This window comes from Gallus gallus, chromosome 2 (genome assembly GCF_016699485.2).
Source record: "Gallus gallus isolate bGalGal1 chromosome 2, bGalGal1.mat.broiler.GRCg7b, whole genome shotgun sequence".
Classification (NCBI taxonomy): Eukaryota; Metazoa; Chordata; class Aves; order Galliformes; family Phasianidae; genus Gallus; species Gallus gallus.
This window is the reverse complement of record NC_052533.1, coordinates 1,671,233-1,687,738: the sequence shown is the minus strand read 5'-3', so window position 1 is coordinate 1,687,738 and position 16,506 is coordinate 1,671,233. Positions and strand designations below refer to the sequence as shown.

General features: G+C 40.0%; 1 long non-coding RNA gene across 1 annotated transcript; it reads left to right on the top strand.

Annotated features, from left to right (window-relative positions):
- Positions 1–4,864: 4,864 nt before the first annotated feature.
- Positions 4,865–9,930, top strand: LOC121109789. The gene is made up of 2 exons (XR_005857773.1): positions 4,865–5,140; positions 6,661–9,930. It is a non-coding gene; the product is annotated as an uncharacterized LOC121109789 (long non-coding RNA).
- Positions 9,931–16,506: the final 6,576 nt, after the last annotated feature.

Here is a 16,506-nt window from a genome sequence, read left to right as displayed (position 1 = left end):
TGAATTCAATTCAGTCCAAAGTCCTGCAGCTTAGCTCCAGTGCACCTTTGTCAGCAGCTTTAAAACTAATCTCTAGATTTTCAGCTATCTACTGATACAGGGAGCAGTAAGCTTTGGTTATCATTCCCATGTCACAAATGGATGGGCAAAGAGGACAGAGATGTGTTGAACAGCTGTAGATGTTTGTGGCTTGAATGTCTGTTCATAACTGTGCTTTGAAGCCACACAAAGGATGTAGGAATGGAGCATGGAAGAGTTTTAATTTGAATCCAGAGTGGGAGCAGCAACATTTCATTATGACTTGAGTAGTGCTTCCAGACTTCTGCAGACACTTAGAGTGTTGGGGCCCTTGGGAAACTCACTCATACACTCAAGTGAATACATAGAGTTGATTTTGGGTTGCCAAAATATTGAGAAGGAATACTTCACATAGTTATAGATCGGGGTGCAGCACTTCCATTTGGCTGAGGGAGCCTCCCTGATTAATACATTTATTTATACTCCGTAGAGTACAAATGTGTACAAATCTTAGTAACAGACTTCATATTCTCCTACATAAAGGACCTACTCTTTATTCTGTCTTCCTCCTTTTTCTTTGACATCCAAATTGTATATAGACATCTGGACCCTATGTAAAATGTCCCATTCTGTCCAGAATAACTGATGGTTTCTATATTTAAACAATCCTGTCCCAGACCTCCACTGGCTATGGCAGGGCTTCAGGCCTCTCCATGATCTATCTTTCCCTGTTTTCAGACATTAGTTATTTGGGCCTGAAACCACCTCAAAGTGCTTCTGAAGTGACCTTCAATCTCATCTTCCATTCTCCAAAATGGAAACAAATGCATTGTTTTCAGTATATCAGCAGTTTCAGTGATAACAGTGAGGTTTCTTTTATGATAGATCATTAAATGTGCTATATGCACAAAGATTTATTGCAATGCCACACAGATTTTGAACTACTTTCAATAGCGTAGCAATTGTTTTCACTTATTTCTCTTGTTTGTATCAATCACCCATTACCTTGTTTGGGTTAGCAACAGCTTTGGGCAAAAAAATTCCTGAATATGTTTTGAGCTGGGATTGGGAATTGAAGTGCTACTTCCTTTCTTATCTCCGTGCACAAGACTGAAAGCAGCACTTAAATGCTATGTAATGTCTAGCCAGAGACTTTTAAAAAGTCACACACTGATTTAAATGAATTTCATTTACAGTAGCTTGAAATTATTTGGGCTTGAACAAAGGGAACAGTTAGCCATAGGAGCTTAAAACTTATTCTTTGATTTTGCAGTTGTTTAAACACTGTTCCTCCTGCAGAGAAATAGGACAAGAAGAACATTCTGAAAGGAAGAGGATAAAGAAAGGTATTACAAATGGATCAATTTGTCTCACCAACATGACACACATATCTGATGATAAATGCTGGGTGTCTGCCTTTGTAAGTAGAAGATTCTGGATGCTAAAACGATTTTTACAGGAGAGAAGACACATAGCAGGAACAAACAAATAAGAGTGAAAGAAACAACAAGGGCTTTACAGCCCCTTTAAGTAAGAGTACCTGATGACTATCAGAACAAAATCCCAGAGAACGAGCTGCATTTACAACCCTGTGATGTTTATAAAAGCAAGATAAGGAACACTCCTAGAAGTAATGATTTAATCAAACACAAAGTACACTTTAATCGGGCAAGTGTTGCTGCCTCATTTCAATGGCTGGAAAGCAGCCGTACCTGAGAGGTAATGCCTTTAAAGGCAGTGCAGCTCCTGCTCCTGCCTGGAGGGTTGGAGTCCTTCAAGCAACTGAGGAGCTCAGCCTGCATTGGCTGCATTCAGGGATGTGCTGAAAGGTGTTTATCAACCCACATATTTTTTTATCACCTCTACAGGAATAGCAGGGGCATTTTAATGAGTTTCACCCCCACACTGGTATATTTAGAGTCAGATGCCCTTTGCTAGGTTTTCTTGGGCAGTGCTGTGGTTATTGCTAATAAAAAATCCCAGAGAACCACTAAGGCCAGGCAATCATTACAGCTGGGGTTGAGCATGAGAATTCAAGGCTTGCTGTCCTTGCATAATATTCAGAGTAGAAATCAATTTTTTGAGAAAGTGAATACTGTGGTCTGGAGCAGCCAGCATTGCTCTGCAGCAGCACCTCCTGCCCATGGCTGGGCACAAATGAGGAGAATGCACTGTGGTGGGATTAGAAGTGGCTGGGATGCATGGGAAGAATGCTAAATCCTGCTGCCCACACACTGAGAAACCAGCTCAGAAAATACTGCTGTCCCTTCTTTTGAATTCAAGTAAAAATAAAGTTTCTGACATTAAAGCTTCATAAATCATGAAGCTTGATGAACACGGAGTAGGTAGGACAGATGGAGCAAAGGAGACGTGGCCCAATACCTCTGCAGCTGTCCTATCGCATGTTCTGACTGAACTTCTCCTTTCCTTAATGGTTACCACCACTAAGCATGGAGTTTTAAGCAGAAAAGGATGGGCCACAAGCCCACCTTACGTAGGGATGCAGTGAAAATTAGGTTTGAGGAATTTAGGCTGCAGGCTGCAGTGAAATGCAATAATTACTTCACCTGTAACCTGCAAACCCTCACAAAAATTCTGGGACTGCTGTTCCTGGAGTGGCTTTGGCACGTAGTGAGTTTATTTTTGTGCACAGAGTACTTTTTCTTTAGGTGTGTGCTCTGAGATGACAAGGGACATGTGGCTATGGAGCACATAGAAGCAGCCTTTTACAGCACTAAATTATGACTTAGATTGCTCTGCAAATAACCCCCTGTGAAAACAGAGTGATTGTGAACAACATGAAAATGCTGATACCACCTAGTTTGGTAAAACTGGAATTGGTTTCCTTTGGAACAACGGGAATGTGTCACCAAGATTCTTCCTAAGCCAGAGTTTTCAGCTTTCAGCATCTACCTCCTTTTGTAGTCAAGTCTCCAACAGGGCACAGTGAACATGATTTGGAGTTGTTTTGTGTGCTCTACAAGAGTTGCCAAAAGAAAGGAAGTTTATTTCGCACAGGCTGACATGAGACTGGCAACTGAAGGAAATATGGATGAAACAGAAAGTAAAATAAAGTTTTTACTGGTTCCTAGAGTCTCAATCAGGAGCAAAATGTGGTAAAGTTAGGAACAGGAATAACTACAAATGGACAGTTGCAATGGAAATTGTTCTTCACATTTCTGTAGAGGAGGAAGTGGCTTTAAACTAAAAGCGAGGAGATCTGACCCAGTGCCTGATCTAGTGGGTGGCAACCCTGCCATTGCAGGAGATTGGATCTAGATGATATTAAGATCCCTTTCAACCTAAGCCTTGATATGATTCTATGATTTTTCTTAATGGTCTACCTTTGCACAGTGATTTTTTTAAGCAATAAATTGAGTGAAATATAGCTTTATATGAACTTCAATTTAATGGAAGATTTCTAATGGCCTTCTGTGGGATTTTGAACAAGTCTGGAAAGGTGACACAACCCAAATCAATGACTTATTTTCAGTCCTCTGTTCATTTAAATCTCTTCAGTTGTTGAACAGATTCTGCCCCCTTCTAGTATTTCAATAACATTAAATTCTACTATATTTAAACAAAACCGAGAGAGTGGTCTGATAATATTTCACCCTTACTGTGAATAAAAAAACAAATGAAAATTTTGTTAAGACTCTCCATTTGCCAAAGAAAAGGAACAATATATGTATTGTCACAGTAATCCCTCATGGATGCAACCATTCCCAGTGTTGAACTTCACGTGGAGTAAACCATCACTGTTCTATGTGATTTCAGCTGTTTCATATACTCTATAGAGGGGTGGGCCGTTAGGTGTTTAAGGGATAAAAGCTAACCAATATATGCACAAAATATTTTATCCTTCAGGCAGATGAATAAGAACATAAAGCTGAAAAATGTTAACATCTCCTACATATCCCACTTGGTTTGGCTGGTTATCTTGAATAGCCCACAGCATCTCAAGCGGCATTGTTGTTGTCCAGACACCACTGCAGATGTAGACTAATTCTACAATGGTTATCAATGCAAATTAAAAAAATACAGCTCAGTTGAATGTGCCCTAACTTGAATATTTCACTGTGCAAACAAAAGCCCAGCTTTGCTATATCCCTCCAGGTCCAGCCTTCTGCATTAAGGGCTGACACCAGATCTCCATAGATTCATGATGCACAGTTGTCAGGGTCAGGCTTGATCACACAAGCAAGGAACCAGACTACATACACACTGACACACCCCAAAAAAGAAGAGCAGAATTTGGTACAATCCTCCACAGGAGTCAAACAGCACTTACTTTCAGTCAGGTTGGAGGCTGCCTCTTGGTGCATTTGAGTGCATCACTCAATGTGTTCTACCCAAAAAGGCCTCTGGATTTGGATGGAAGTCACCACAAGTGCATGCAGATATATATATATATATATATATATATATATAGCTTTCTCAGCATCTTTTTATTTCATATTTCTGTCTTGCTTACACGGTCAGTGCACAGAGATGCTTCTTGTCCAACCTGCTCCCTTTCCTAATGTCTGAAGACATATTGAGGGCAGCAGTCAGAGCACATCCAGTGACTCAGAAAGGTGAAGATAGCAAATTTCACCTTCTGAGATACAACTGTCAGCCTGTTCCAGACATCTGCCAGCCTGACAGCCCCAAAACAAGCGATGCAGGCAGGGGTAAATGACACCTCTGAAGACGAAGGTGCCCAAGATAATTTAGTGTCTGTATTTTGTGTCCAAGCTGTTGCTTGTTTAGATGAGTAAAACAGTTGGTGAGCAGTTAAGGGAATCCATTTCCATATTACTACCTGGAGACAAATTATTTTTGTCATTGTAAAAGAATGGTTTTATTGTTCTGCGTTCTTTGAACTGTCTCCCAGTTATTTAATGGGGGGTATTTGGAAGATCCGTTGTTTGGTTCTGTGTACTCATTAACTGCAGTTCACCATCACTTGTCCCCAGGGAAATATTGGCCTTTTGTTTCTGAAGCACCTCAGGAACCTTGCTAAATAGGTTTCAAAATTCTAAATAAGTTAGGAATCCCCCTTCTAAGTCATTACAAAAAAGATCACCCACTGAATCATTCTGCTTTCATCTGCGAGCATGTTGAAAAACACATCTGATTGGTAAGTATTTATTATGACCTCTTTTATGATTCCTTTTCAGGGAAACTTGAACATTATTAGAGATAAGAATTGTTTTCTGTGTCAGTGATATTCCTCTCTTTTCCTTCCCTTTGCTGTCACTGTCATGTATAATGTGAAGAACCCAGTGGGGGACTGAAATATGATTTCCTTAGTGTGTATAGAAATCCATGCATTTATATTGTTTGGGTTGCTACTAGTCCAAGTTTTCTGTCATTTCCAGAGCTCAGAACAGCTTCTTCCATTCATCATTCTCTTAATTTAAGCAACAGTCAGATAGCATGATGGATTGGGATGGAGTATCAAATCAAAATCTAATCAAAACTTTACACTATTAGAATCATCTTAGAGCACTGTTTAGCCAAACCAAATTAAATATATGTCCATTACAAATTTTTGAGGTGGCACCCAGCAACAGAACAAGAAGCAATGAGCAGAAAATGCAACCTGGGAAGTTCCATCTGAATATGAGAAAGTACTCTACTGCGAGGGTGACAGAGCACTGGAACAGGTTGCCCAGAGAGGTGGTGGAGTCTCCTCTGGAGATATTTAAGACTCATCTGTAGGCTGACATGTGTGACCTGCTGTAGAGATCTGCTTTAGCAGGGGACTGGGATAGATGACCTCCCTTCCAATCCCTATAATTCTGTGATTCTCTGATTCTGTGAAAATAACTGTTGGAGTTGGCACGGGATAGAATAAGCCACCTAATTTTGCATACACATTGCCTTTGCTTCACTGGATCATTACTTAGTACATATCAATCATGGTCAGTGAATCGGGACATTTAGGTCTGTAGTGTTCACAAGACAGATGAGTACTGGAACAAGAAGAGTTTTGACTTTCAGCAACAGGAATCAATTATCTATAAAACAAATAGAGTCCAGACTAATGCAATTTTTGGCTTATACCTTCACCAATTTTTAGTTATCCAGTCACAGCAGTGAGAGTTTCTAATGTGCTCCCTCATCAAGCAGAATGGCACACAATGTTCACCAGTGAATGTGATGCCACAGTTTTAGAGAGATTCCAGTGTTCTCCGCCAGGAAGTTCTGTTTCCCATAGATTTTCAGTAACTAGAAGGGAAAATACTCAGTACAGTTTCTTCGTCTGGAAAGTTGCACTAATATGTATGGGCTAATGAGCTAGCCTTGAACCTGCTATTTTGCTAACAAGTACTTTATTTGAAAGTGAGTCAGTGTGCATGGGGTGATGGGCTCACAAGGTCATGCATAACGCATGGGAAAATACATTTTTAATCAGTAAACCTCATGTTCCAACAGCTAAGCAATCCTCCGCTCACTTTCTGTGCCAATAATATCTAATACTGTCACGGATATCAGGGAAACCCTGATTAGCTTCAATCCTCAGGCAGGTCTGACAAACAGCTGGGGGATTTTCAAGGCAAATAACTGCAACCCACTGACTTTTTGAATGGCTTGATTGCCTCTGAATTGCTGTCAGAACACTAACCCCAGTGATAACGTGATTATATATTTCAGATACTGGAGATCTGTGTCTACGATGTGATTCTGTTATGGTAATCCTTCATCAGGTTTATCTTTCATAACTTCTTCATACTGGCAGACAGACACGAATGTGTGGCGGGTGAGAAAAATCTATGATCTTTTCTGATTTTTACCCTTCTCAGGACCTATTCCTTATTTTTAACATAACTACATGGTTAAAAAAAAAATTAAAATAAAACCCTAATGCAATTATTTTGTGACAAAATTTCCTCTGAAAAATGATGTAAGGTCAAGTGACTGCCACCTGTGATACTTCTGCTGATTTACGCTGGATCCTTGTGTTTTGATTTTCAGTTTACTGAGTGACCACAGCAGTGAAAAACAGCAGAGCCCTAGGCGGGCTTAGACCAAATCTAGCTGAGATCAAGGTTGGCCATACCAAGCCACCTTGCCACCACTTAAAGGCCTGATATTCATTTCTTCAAACACACTGGGCCCAAACACTTTCTGGGCAATGAATCCAGACATCTGCATGGGTATGGAAGCTGTAATTCCTGAGTGGCTACTCTAAGAGGACAAGTCTAGAACATTGTTCTTTGCTTGCTGATAGGCTTTTGGATCCTTTCTTAGTATGATTCCCTTTGAGCTCTTCAGAAGTCTACTGACAGATATGGAGGAGATAGATCCCCAAATGGCAATTCATAGCTGTCATATTTCTGCTTGTTACACCTTGTTCTATTGCTACAGGCAGAAACTGGAACACAGAAAGTTCTACACTAATGCAAGGAAGAACTTCTTTACTGTCAGAGTGATGGAGCACTGGAACAGGTTGCCCAGTGAAGTGGTGGAGTCTGCTTCCCTGGAGATATTCAAGACCCATCTGGATGCCTGTCTATGAGACCTGCTGTAGGATATCTGCTTTAGGGGGAGTTGGATTATATGATCTCTAGAAGTCCCTTCCAATCCCTACAATTCTGTGATTCTGTGATATTAAACACACAACAGCTGTGGATGGTGCAGAAAAACTGAGCTGATGAGTCACTTTGTTGAGGAGAAGCTTTTGATATTCAGCATTGCTTTATCATCTAGAAAGTGTGGCTACTTCTGAAAACATGGATGAGATCATGCCTTTCTCCCTCATTAAGCCTATTATACCTCTGACTATCCTTCTGCTCTGGTCTTGACTGTATTTCTGCTTATAGGTTGTAGCATTGCTTACCAGATTCAGCAGCCTTGGGACATTCTTCCAACTATCTGACCAATAATCTTAAAATAGCTAATAATAATTCTGTATTCCACTTAGTAAACCCTAATTTATTAAGCTTCTTGCACTTACTTCATTTTGAGCAATATTTGCCCATTGAGATGCTCCTCTACAGGTGATCCCAGTATTGTGATCTTGCCTTGTAATTTCAGAGATAAAAAAGGAGGGTTGTTCTGCAAGCAGAGAACCACTGAAGTACCTGAGCCTTCAGCTGAGGAGTCAGTTGGTAAAATATCAACGAAAAGAAGAGAGAAAAAACAGTCAACGCAGTCTTTCACATCTCATGTCTTTTTTCATTGGAGATAGATGTAAAAGAAAACTCTGGGAACTATGGAAGAATCAGCATCCCACAGTGACTTCTACCTGCCCTTTGAACTGAATATCATGTAATTGCCCCATTTCACGTAACTATTTCCTGTGGTGGAGAAAACATGAAGCTCCTGGTTGATACTGGAATTGTTGCGAGCATCTTTGCTGAACACAGATACAGTGAGTGATAGAGGCCTTAAAAACAGCAGTAGCAAATGAATAACGAACAGGACAGTCACAGGCAAGCATCCAAAACATTTAATTGCACGCTGAACTTACATTTGTTTAGTGGGAACGTCGTTATGTCTCACCAAAGTGTCACACTGTCTGTCTAATGCCCACTGGGCTTGAGTTCAGCAACATGATGGATAGCTCAATTTTCTGAGTAAGCAAAGAGTTCTCCTTGAATGTTAGACACTAATCTTCTGATTGGATTCATTTGGCAGGGAGAATTGCCCCCTGAAGTTTACTAGTAAGAGCTAATCCAACTATTGATAAGGGTGTAAGAGATCAATGCATGTGTTGTTAGCAAAGTACTGAATTCAACTGCTCCCCAGCTACTGCTGCAGAAAAAGTGTAAAGCTATTTTCTACCTTAAAATAAATAAATAAATAAATGCCATCGCTACATTGAGGCAATTTAGCAATATTTAATTAAGGTTAGGGTATTCTTTCTTCATGTGAAGGGGCTTTATACTGAAAATTGAGAAGAATAAAAATTGCAAGCCATTTATGTGCATGTAGAATTGCACATTCAATCCCCAATCCCCTTTGAATCTTTTAAAACTGAAGATTAAAGTTAGAGAAGATAACAGATTGAACCCAGAAAAATTCTTCCACCTATTTTTACATCTTCCAGAGAAATTCTCAGTGATCTTGTCCAAGTTGCTTGCTTTCCCTCTTTTTCATCCTTTCTTTTTTTTTTTTTTATATAGGCAACAAAAAGTATATATCCTTCTTTGCATCAGCTATTTGAGTCTTTGGTGGTGCAACCCCCTCGGACCACTCTGCAATCTCAGAGTAAGCCCACTTTGAACTTTTGCCTTCATACAAGAGCAGTGAGTTGGGACGACCCAGCACTCCCTGTTCCGTGCTAGGAACTGCTGCTCCTTGCACTGTGGCATGAGAGGTACCAGAATGACAAAATATGGGGAGAACTGGAAGTGTGTTGTTGGGAGAAAGCTCCAGGATTATCTCACCTGGACTGTGGCCAGAATGAAAAGTTTTCTGTCTGAAGTAAATTAACTCATTGTCCTATAAATAATGCTTCTAAAGGATGAGCTCTTTGAGCTCTTGTGAACAGCAGTGGGCTGTGATCCTTGATCTCCACCTGGGCTGGGATACCTCTCAGGTTAGACATCTCGAGATTCAACTCAAACTGGTGTTGACAAGGAAGAGCCGTCTTTCAGACAGGTTCCAATTGTCTACTGAGAGCAGATGAAAAGGAAGAATGAGTCCTGAAAAGTGCAATTAATTTAGAAACTTCCTCCCAGTACCCTACAGCAAGTCTCATGGGAACCTTGCCATTCTTGAATCTTTAACGAAGTGACTGTATTTGACTGTAGCAAATTCAATTGAACAGTTGTGTTAAATCAGCTGATTATTAAGTGCTGGTTAAGTGCTACTAAGAATCACGTAACCTAATCTTGTAATTTACTGTAAAAATATGAATAAATCCTAAATTGCTGCTAAATCAGGGTTGCATAATAAAATCTATTTGCAATCACACAATCCTACGTACAAGATCAAGAGGAATACAATTAATGTCTCATTTGTGATCTTCCAGTGTTATCACAGCATAAAGTACTGTAAGTAGGCCAAAAATGCTGTAATTTTTTTTCTTATCTTGGAGCTCACATGTACCATGACCCTTCCTTACCAAGTTCCTTCAAAAAGAGTAAGCTGGGAAATCCGTCAATGTACTCTCTTTGGTACTATGGGAATTCAGGCAAACATTACTACTTGGATGTTTGCAGAGCTATCATTCTCAGCAGTCTCTGAAAAGGGTCTTCAGGGAGAGCTAGAGTATTTTCTTTACATCTCTTCTTCCCTTATTTGCAAACAAAATGTCCCTGTTTCCCAAATATTTAACAATTTTGGGACTTCTCTGGGTGCTCAACCCGATCTGGATTTGTTACAAACTGGTTTGTGGAAAGCCAATATTCCCTTTGCTTGGCTGATCACTAAAAAAACATGCAGTGATTAAATATTTCTGAAATAGAAAAATTTAATAAATGAAAAAACTCCTTTTAACCCTAACATCAAAATATCAGTATAAACCAATGGAAATATGATGGGGGTTTTTTTGATTGGTCTTTTTTGTGAGTTTGGGATGGTTTATTTTCTGTTGTTTTTTTTTTTTGTTTGGTTGGTTTTTTTAGTTGGTTGGTTGGTTGCTGGTTTGCTTTGTTCTTCAAGCAATTATAACTCATCCTGGGACCAAATCCAGCATGCTTTAATAATAAGTATTATTTTAAGCAAACAGACAATTTAATCACTCACTGTTTTGGATAGTGGCAAATACCACTTAAATACAGCTTAAGATGTTATATTCAGTTCAGTTTTGCGATGTAAAACCATCTCACACAGGCAGGTCAACTAGCAGGGTCTAGAAGCTGGCACACATTACTAAAGAAATAAATTTTAAGGACCAAAGTTGTTTGCTTGTCTGTTTAAAAAATTGTTTTCCTACAAAGGTTTTAAGCAGATATTAATTGACTTACTTAGAACCTGTCATTGCATTTTCATGAGCTTTGCCCTGCACTACTGAAGTGTTGAAGGTGCCACAAGACAAAGAGTTAACCTATTACAGCAATGGCCCTTTTAAGATGGATATCAACACACAAGATTTTTTATGATTGTTGGCCTAGTGGTTGTCAACCAGGAGCATCCTGCTTCTTTCTGAATCTGACAGACATCTTTTTTTGCTCTTTATCAAAATAATTTTGGCTCTTAGCACTGCTCAGTACAAACAGGAGCTGAAAGGAGATTTTAGGGAAGCAATGAGAACAATAGAGAGAGATTACAGAAAGTTATGATGTTTCTTATAATCCTTAACAAAAGTTACAAATAAGGTCTGAACCAATCACAAGAATGCTGCAGGCTGAGATTCCCTCAATTTCTGCATCTCAGTCTCTCCTGAGCCCCATATCTCAACTATTCCCTTTGAAGGGAGAGTATTGATAGCTTTATGTGTTGTATTGTGCTCAGAGACACGGATATGAGCTATTATTTTACACATTGTTATCAAGAAATTGTCATAAAATAATTGGCTATGCGCACACTCTTCCCTTTTTGCCAAATGTTACAACTTGACAGAAGATGAGAGTTGGACAGAGATGGCCATTAATGCTTAGGGAGATTAGATCCTTTTTTTGTGTTCATGATTCAGCCTGCAGATTGAGACTGCAATTTTGGTGTGGGCGTGTGAGACAGATGTCTAAGTCCCTATCATACTCAATCTAGCCAGTAGATGTTTCCACATGGGCAGATCTGTTATCTCCCATTATACCCTACTTATAAATAGTGCAGTTAGTGGAACCCAGAGCGCTAGTTAGCTCATCCTGACTGGGTACCTGGGGCTTAATTAAGTTGCTTGATGATAAACAATTGGTAACATTTTGAGATCTTGGGGCTATTTCACTTGGTCTCCATATGTTCAAGAAGAGGGGAGCTCTTTTAAGTCCTGAGTAATGTCTGCCAGCCTTGTGCCATCTTGAGTGCCCTAGACAATTCAGATGCTGCTATATATTTATGTTTAGGTAATGGAAACCCATTCCCACATTTTTATTTCAGCAAAATAGGTCTCTACACTGCCTAGATGTTTACTGAATGGAACAAAACTTCAAACATCCATCCCACATGAAAATAGCTCTATTAGACATATTTTCACCACAAAATGAATTACTGGCAAGGTGTCTTGCAACTTAGGAGAACTCAGTAGCATTTATGTTTCACATTTGCTTATTATACTGAAAAAAAAATTGGGAAAGGGACTTAAGAAGAGACAGAGAAAAAAAAAACACAAAGCATCTTCCTCCTATTGAAAATTGGTCTCAATTCAAGTGTCAGGCAAGACAATGCTGGTCTGAACACTCAAATATTCTCAAGGCAGTGCAGTATCTCTATAACAGGCTTACTTTCTTCTGCCACTGGAGCAAGTCAGACTACAGAGCACTTGCCTTCATCCTGCACTCACTATCATTTTCATAGTAAAGCCAGATCATCTAAAGATCTCAGCCTTTATGCTTGCTTATTATTTTCACACATGTGGTGCCAACACCTCCTGTCAGAAAAACAGAACTGTTTTGGACTAAGAACAGGTGGTGAGATGAATGCTATGAAGACTTAGGAACTTAAAAGCAAAAGACTAACACAGTGGGGAGTGACTGAACAAGCTCCCAAAATTTCTTTGTATTGAGAGAATCAAAGCAGCTTTAGAAGTTATTGTTTAAAAAATACCAACGTGTAACCAACATGTTTGTTGTGTGACTCACTAGCCATTCCAAGCATGATGAATTTTGGCTTTATCTTTTATTCAAGGGGCCTGTAAAGGCCAGTTTTCTGAAGAGTCACAGCAAACAAATTTATTTTAGACAAATAGTGAATTGGATACAGCAAAAGAAAAAGTAATCAATTGAGGCTAAAAAAAATCATATGAGTCAATGCAATACAATGAAAAAAGAGCACTGAGGTGCATATCTCATCATCACTGAGATTAATGGATATAATGATGGATTTCCCTTTCAAATTCAAATTATGACATGAACAGGATGTTACCTCAAGGTCTATGCTGGTCTGACACCGCTGAGTACACATACCCTAAAGCAGGCTGTGATGAGAACACTCAACTAGAACCAGCTCCTAGCCCCTTTCTTGTCAACAAAAGCCTTTGCAAGTAAATGTGTTTGTGGCTTTGCTAAAAAATCAGCCTGTCAAAAGAGATACACAGGAAAAAAATTGTTGTTTTCAGCCATATCAGTACCATCATCGATACAAAGGGAGGTCGAGGATTGGGATGTAGTGGTAAATCATAAGTTTCATCTTACTGCTTATGTAAATATGGACAGAATACCATTGTACTAAATAGAATCAGTACATGGTAAGTGAGAAATCTTCCAAGAGCTTTGTTTGGGTTCATCTTTCAAGTTGTATGAGTTCCTCCAATAAAGTTATTCTTTGCAATGAAGTTACCCATAAGCTAGCTTTCTTATATATGGACACTCTGGCACAAAGTCAGTTTTGGCCCAAACCTGAGTTTTGTGGATTCCTTAAATCCATACATACGGCACTGGTGAGCATGGCACAAAAGCCTTTTATCCTGTCTTTTTTCAACTGGACTCCATGTAGACTGGGAGAGATATCTCAGGATATAAAAACCCATTGAAAACACTGTGAGAAGGAAAGTTCTTTCATGGGATTTTTTTCTAGGGGGAGAGAGGGAGCAGGAAACAGAATATTTTTATTTGAAGTCATAAATTTCATTTTGAGTAGCTCTGACACAGCTGGTAATATGTAATGTCCAAGTTTTGGACAGCAGTTGGAGTCATCTCTCCATTTTGTCTGGAAGCCTACAGTATAATCCAGGACTTAGAGAAAAAAAGATGTTCGTTTAGTCATAAAATCTGTTCTGATGAAACTGACATCACTTTACTGGCTACAGAAGTAGTTACTTTGCTCTTTCTTACATCCTGTACCATATTAAAATTGGAATTAGTCTTGTGATAGAGACTTTAATATGAAGAACGGTAAGTACCACAAAACCAAGTACCAGGTCCTACACTTTGGCCACAACAACCCTATGAAGCACCACTCTCTGCTTGGGGCAGAGAGACTGGGAGACTGTGTGAAAGAAATGTATCTGGCAATGTTGGCTAACTCTAGGTTGAACATGAGCCAGCAGTGTGCCCACGTGGCCAAGAAGGCCAAAGGCATCCTGGCTTGTGTCAGCAGTAGTGCAGCCAGCAGGAGCAGAAGTTGATCATCCCTCTGTACTCAGCTCTGGTGAGGCCACACTGAGTGCTGTGTTCAGTGTTGGGCTCCGCGCTACAAGAAAGACACTGAGGCCCTGGAGCGTGTTCAGAGAAGGGCAACAGAACTGTAAGGGGTCTGGAGCACAAGTCTTATAGGAGTGGCTGGGGGAACTGCGATTGTTTAGTCTGGAGAAGAGGACCTTCAGGGGAGACCTTATGGCTCTCTACAGTTCTCTGAAAGGAGGTGGCGGTGAGGTGGGGGTCAACCTGTTCTCCAGGGTAACAGCAATAGGACTGGAGGGAATGGCCCCAAGTTGTGTCAGGGGAGGTCCTGGTTGGGTACTGGGAAAAATCTCTCTGGAAGAGTGGTCTGGCACTGGAAAGGGATGCCCAGGGAAGTGGTTGTATCACTGTTCCTAGAGATGATAAAAAAATGTGGAAATCTGATGCTAAGGGAGACAGTCAGTAGGTCATGTTGATGGTAAGTGGATGGTTGGACTGGCTGATCTTAATGATTCATGATTCTAAGATTCTATGATTCTATGAACTAAGATTCTATGATTTAAAAAGGAATTATGGCAAAAATCCTTGAGTGAAGTGACCGTAAATCTCAGAAATTCTGACCCCATCCTGTGTTTTGTTTTGTTTTGTTTGTTTTTTTAATTTATTTTGCTTCTGGGAGAGGTCTTCAGAGAAAAAGGAGAATAAATAAATATACATCTCTCATTCCTCTCTAGAAAAGTAAAATTTCAAGGTTAATGCTATGCTTCAAGATCCCGCTGAGCAGGATAAAAGGCGTTTTGCCACTCACCTCTGACAAAATGTTCAATTCTTTGACTTATTTTTCAGCCTTTCTAACCATTTTTTTGTTTTGTTTTGTGTTGTTGTCCTCCCTTCATTGATGATTTGTACAGATCTCTTGGTCGGAAAGGCAGGCCAGACAAAATGAAGGGAAAAGGAGCACTGAGAGACAAATTTTCCACATCTGCATTGCATATAAGTGTCTCCTTCTGGTCTCCCGGGGGAGTGCATGACACAACCTATCACATTTTCTAGCACTGTCACAAATCTTTTTTCCCAAGAAGTGGTGACACTGCTCTATTCTTACAAATTGCCCCAGTAAAAGACAGCCATAGTGCTTTTCGATTTCTACCTGCATTTGAAACAGTTATAAGAGCAAAATGAAACAAGATCTACTACATATCTACAACAAGCAGATGTTTATGAATGAGATTCATAAAATATCAGATTAAGCTGTTTGGGAAATACCTAAGTGGGAAATCACAGAATCTCAGACTGGTTGAGGCTGGAGACACCTCGAGGTCCCTCCAGTCCCACCCTGCTCCAGCAGGATCACCCAGAGCTGGTGCCCAGCACCACCTACAGGCAGCTGCTGAGGATCTCCAAAGGGGAGACTCCACAGCCTATTTGGGTCTCCGTGACAATGCTCTCTCCATCCAACCTGGTGGTGATATATTGCCTAGTGAAGCCCAGGACACCACTGGCCTTCTTCCTTTGCCCAAAGACACGTTGCTGGCTCATGTTCAAGTTGGTGACCATTGGGACCTCCAGGTCCTTTTCTGTATTCCAGCATGTTTGATACCTGGGGTTTTTTCTCCTCAAGTGTAGGATTTCACACTTCTCTTTATTGAACTTCATGAGATTCTTGTCAGCCTGTTTTCTACAGTCTGCCCAAATCCCTCTGAGTGGTGTCATTCCCCTCTGGTGTCCTCAGTTTCATGTTTGTCCTCTTCTTTAAAACATGAAATCCCTGGGAAAAGTAGTTTTCCTTCTTATACACTGTCACAATTACTTCTAAGTGTGACTGTACCTTTCCTCATCTGTGAGAAGCTGACTTAGCTAATAAGTTTATTGGACAACTATATGCCATGGAGAATTCAGCCAGCTGTTGGCAGTAATCAAAGTTATGGCACGGGGCTGGATCTCAACCTTTCAGTCTTGTTTATGCAACACTGTGGATATGTGTCATTGAACAGTTCACACAACAACTCCTTGCCCAAATTGCTTTGCAGATTTGATCATGCACAGCTCCTGAGATAAAGGTGTTCTATGTTTAGAAAGTGCCCTTCAGAACCAAACCCACATCTCAGTTTTCCTTGCATCCTTGCCATGACCCCATTGGCCTTGAAGATAGCAACAGAGGAATAGACAGAAGATTCATTTAAAAAAAAAAATATATATATATATATATGCTGAGATTTATTGTAATGAAACCTCTTGTTTAACAGGCTGTATGTTTATCTGAAAAAACAGGGAAAGTGCTGACTCTTGAGATCCAGAAAAAAGGTACATATGAAATCCTGTCATGTGCTTA